Genomic DNA, 4,460 nt, shown 5'->3' with positions numbered 1-4,460 from the left:
CAGTTGATTCCATCGCCAACTCGATATCGGGGTATTTCATGCATCTCGTATGAAACACATTGTCCCGTCGTTGCGTGATGATTCGCTGCAACACCCGCCGCTGCCACGGTCATCTTCGCTCTGTACATTCGCTTCTGGCTGCTTGCGTGAGGCTCCTTGTAAGAAAGGGGGAACGCGCAAAGGGAAAGGAAAGGAAGCCCGCCAGTTCGAGAAGAACGTTTCTTTTTTTTTCCGTCGTGAGTACGCTGCCGATAGTTACAACGCTAGCGTGAGGTGTCGATCACCGATGTCATCGGGCAACATGATCGGGGTCTTGCATGCAATTTCGCATGGAGGACATTGTCCCGTCGTTGCGCGATGCTTCGTCGCACCCGCCGTTGTACGTACGCGCGGCATCTTCGATGGAGCGAAACTGTTCCTTCTCGACTGCCTGCGTGAGGCTTTGTCCCAGCGTTTACAAAGAGCCCGCCAGTTTGGGATGTATCGTTCCCTCCTCGGCGCGTAAGCATTGCGTCGATATATATAGCGCTTGCGTGAGGTGCATCTCCGATAGCCCCGTCGCCACAGCATGATATCGGGGTCTTTCATATCTTATGGAAGACATGGTCCCGTCGCTGCGCGATGTTTCGGTCACACACCCGCCGCTAATATATACGGTGCATACTCGCGCGGCAGAGAGAGGAGAGAGAGCGTGCTTGCCAGCTGCTTGCGCGAGGCTGCGCCCGTTTCTCCTATTTTCGGTGGGAATAATGAAAAGCGAGCGAAGAAGAGGTTAAGGAGAATAACCGATATGAGCGCACGAGTGCGAAAGCAAACGTTTTCCCATTCGCATCCCGCTCCCGGTGTTTCTTCGTCTCTTTACCTCGTTGTTCTCTCCGAACCGTCCAGCGGATGTGGACCCTCTCTTGAGAAAGAGAGGGCCCGGGTAACCTAGGACGCGACACGTATCCCGCGTCGATGTGCGGCCGTAGGGTACGTATTCCTGCCGTGTGAACAACAACTGTGGACCGGCTGTTAACAGCTTCGACTTTCGTGAGTCTGACTCCCAAGAATAATGGAATTTGTGTGTGAATTTAAGGGGATGAGAAAGACCGATCGAAGCCGGCTGCGAAGTCCGTTCTAATCGGCTATCCAAATCAGGAGGGGAATACGTACGTGCAGGGCGCTGCGACAATAAAATGGGGGGTGTCGTTTCAGAGGAGAACACCGTGGATGTACGTGGTTCACTTGATCGGGGTATCCCCGTCGGCTCCATCGTACTCTCCAGGTTGATCCTAGGTTTTTAAATGTACTCTACGCCTGGCCGTTACGGGAACCGTTCGCAATTGCGTGGCGGTCTCCGTGCGGAACCGCATCCCAGAGACCCCTGTGTCGTCACTTTCGTTCGTTCGGACGAAGTGTCGCGACGCCCGAACCTCCATCGACCGTGTGCTAGTTGGAGGCGCGGGTCTCGGATTCTTCCGAACCCGAGAACTATATACGAGTATGATATATATATATACATGAACACAGAATATTAAAATACAACCCTGAACGGTGGATCACTTGGCTCGTGGGTCGATGAAGAACGCAGCTAATTGCGCGTCAACGTGTGAACTGCAGGACACATGAACATCGACATTTCGAACGCACATTGCGGTCCACGGATACAATTCCTGGACCACGCCTGGCTGAGGGTCGTTCACGTAACCTTAAGACTGCTTACGTTGGCATCTCGGTGTCACGTACGAGCGATTGTTGGACCGTTCGTCGGCGTTTGCCGCGGTCGCACGAAAACAAGCGAGAATACGCTCTAGACGTCATGGAGGGAAGAAGGTTGTGTGTACGCGGCAGATGACTGGAGACATCGTCGTCATCGTCGTTGCTTTGTCGTTCCGGACTTGCGTGAGTGCTAATTTTCACACGGCGTCGTGAGTCGCTTAATTTGTCGACCGCCCGTGTGTGTATGTGCACCGCTCCGGACGCAAGCGCGCGGACGTACGATCATCGACCAGCCTCCGTGTCTCGCCAAATACCCTCGTGATTGTTAACAGACAGCGTTCGCTTTTCGTGCGAGTTTTCATCCGCGCTCCCGACGTAGTCTGAAATGATGCGTGTAAGAAAGAGGCGTGCGTAACCCGCAACGACACACAAGAGAGTTTGTCGTGAGACTACAGAGAAGGACAATGAAAGGGTGTGCGAGTGAGCATGAACACGAGATCGCGTATACCCCACCCGTGTAGTGTGGTGAAGAAATGTATGACGAGAAACAGAGCCCCAGGGATTCTAGAGGGATCGTCTTGTTGCAGGAACAACGCGAAAAGGAGGCACTCATTCGTCGAAACGATGAAGTTCCGGGATGCATCTTCCCCGGCCACGTTTCGGTCGAGTCGTTTGTGGCTCCGTGAATGTGTTGTGTTGTACTACAACTTGTTTCTGTATCCTGAATCCTCTTTGGCGAGGCTTACACAGCCGCCATATATATGACTCATCACATAGGGATGACTTCTCTCCTAGAAGGAGGAGGTGGAAAGGTAGCAGCGTCCGGTCGCCCCATGTCTTCGCGTTAGTCGATCGCCGAGAGAGACCGCGCGTCAAGTCCGGTCGTCCAGTCCACGAAAGCTATACAAAAAGCAAGCGGACGGGCGTTAAACCATACCGGCAGTCGCCTGGCGAGAGTCTCTCTCCTTTAGATCGAATTAAACGAGACGCGAAGATGCTTTGGTGTGGCGCATTAAGGACGATGTGACTTACTTTCCGCTGATCACTTCTGGCGAATTACGAGGAGCTTCCTTACCTTTGGAAACGCTGCTGTTGCGTTACGACAACATATTCCGAAGGCACACGGCGAAGTTGGGACGACGCATCGAACATGATCTCAAGTCTCTCTCTCATTTCCCATTTCTCGTAACATTCGTTCACACACTCTGCCTGGTCCGCTTCTCTCGGTTGTGTGCCCCCGTTGTACGAGGATTACGCCACAGCTTCTTTCGTCATTTTTACACATATATAAAATATATCACTCTACGTGTGTGATATATTTAACACGTATACGACGACCTCAGAGTAGGCGAGATTACCCGCTGAATTTAAGCATATTACTAAGCGGAGGAAAAGAAACTAACAAGGATTTCCTTAGTAGCGGCGAGCGAACAGGAAAGAGCCCAGCACTGAATCCCGCGGTACTGCCGCAGGGAAATGTAGTGTTCGGGAGGATCCGTTTATCCCGTGACGTTGCATCGCGTCCAAGTCCATCTTGAATGGGGCCATTTACCCATAGAGGGTGCCAGGCCCGTAGCGACCGGTGCGCGTCTCGGGAGGGTCTCTCCTTAGAGTCGGGTTGCTTGAGAATGCAGCCCTAAGTGGGTGGTAAACTCCATCTAAGGCTAAATACAACCACGAGACCGATAGCGAACAAGTACCGTGAGGGAAAGTTGAAAAGAACTTTGAAGAGAGAGTTCAAGAGTACGTGAAACCGTTCAGGGGTAAACCTGAGAAACCCAAAAGTTCGAAAGGGGAGATTCATCGTCGACAAATGCTGGCTCCCGTTGGTGCGCGAAACCCCGAAAGGGGTGTCCGTCGCTTTTCCGCAAGGAGGGCGCACGGATGTTACGGCCAACGGCGAACGTTCCGGCTACGTAGACGTGCACTTCTCCCCTAGTAGGACGTCGCGACCCGTTGCGTGTCGGTCTACGGCCCGGGCGGTTAGACCGTTGCGTCGCCTTGTGCGTGCGCGACGGACCCTCGGTGACCCGACCGGCTGCGCGACGGTGTTCCCCCAGATGGTATCGGGCCGCAACCAGTCTTCTCATTCGAACGGTGCGTCAGGCCCGCCGCAAGCTCGGTCAGCTTTGTTTGCCCTGTGGTACGGACGTCTTTCCCGTTCACGGGCCTGGCCAGCTGTTAGCCGGCGGAGCCCTCGGACTGGCCAAGCTTTGAATTACCTGTCGGCGGCGCTATTGCTTTGGGTACTCTCAGGACCCGTCTTGAAACACGGACCAAGGAGCCTAACATGTGCGCGAGTCATTGGGATGAGTAAACCTAAAGGCGAAATGAAAGTGAAGGTCGTCCTTTGCGTCGGCCGAGGGAGGATGGGCGCTGCATAGTGCTCCGCACTCCCGGGGCGTCTCGTTCTCATTGCGAGAAGAGGCGCACCTAGAGCGTACACGTTGGTACCCGAAAGATGGTGAACTATGCCTGGTCAGGACGAAGTCAGGGGAAACCCTGATGGAGGTCCGTAGCGATTCTGACGTGCAAATCGATCGCTGGAACTAGGTATAGGGGCGAAAGACTAATCAAACCATCTAGTAGCTGGTTCCCTCCGAAGTTTCCCTCAGGATAGCTGGCACTCACTCCTCCGTTCCTTCGGGGACGCGTCGAGTCTCATCTGGTAAAGCGAATGATTAGAGGCCTTGGGGCCGAAACGACCTCAACCTATTCTCAAACTTTAAATGGGTGAGATCTCTGGCTTGCTTGGTTCA

General features: G+C 53.7%; 1 non-coding gene across 1 annotated transcript; it reads left to right on the top strand.

Annotated features, from left to right (window-relative positions):
- Window positions 1-1,525: 1,525 nt before the first annotated feature.
- Window positions 1,526-1,680, top strand: LOC143187868 (5.8S ribosomal RNA). The gene has a single exon (XR_013003337.1). It is a non-coding gene; the product is annotated as a 5.8S ribosomal RNA (ribosomal RNA).
- The last annotated feature ends 2,780 nt before the right edge of the window (window positions 1,681-4,460 follow it).

Source organism: Calliopsis andreniformis, unplaced genomic scaffold (genome assembly GCF_051401765.1).
Source record: "Calliopsis andreniformis isolate RMS-2024a unplaced genomic scaffold, iyCalAndr_principal scaffold0394, whole genome shotgun sequence".
NCBI classification, from domain to species: Eukaryota; Metazoa; Arthropoda; class Insecta; order Hymenoptera; family Andrenidae; genus Calliopsis; species Calliopsis andreniformis.
The sequence above is the reverse complement of the archived record's forward strand: the minus strand, read 5'-3'. Positions and strand labels throughout refer to the sequence as shown.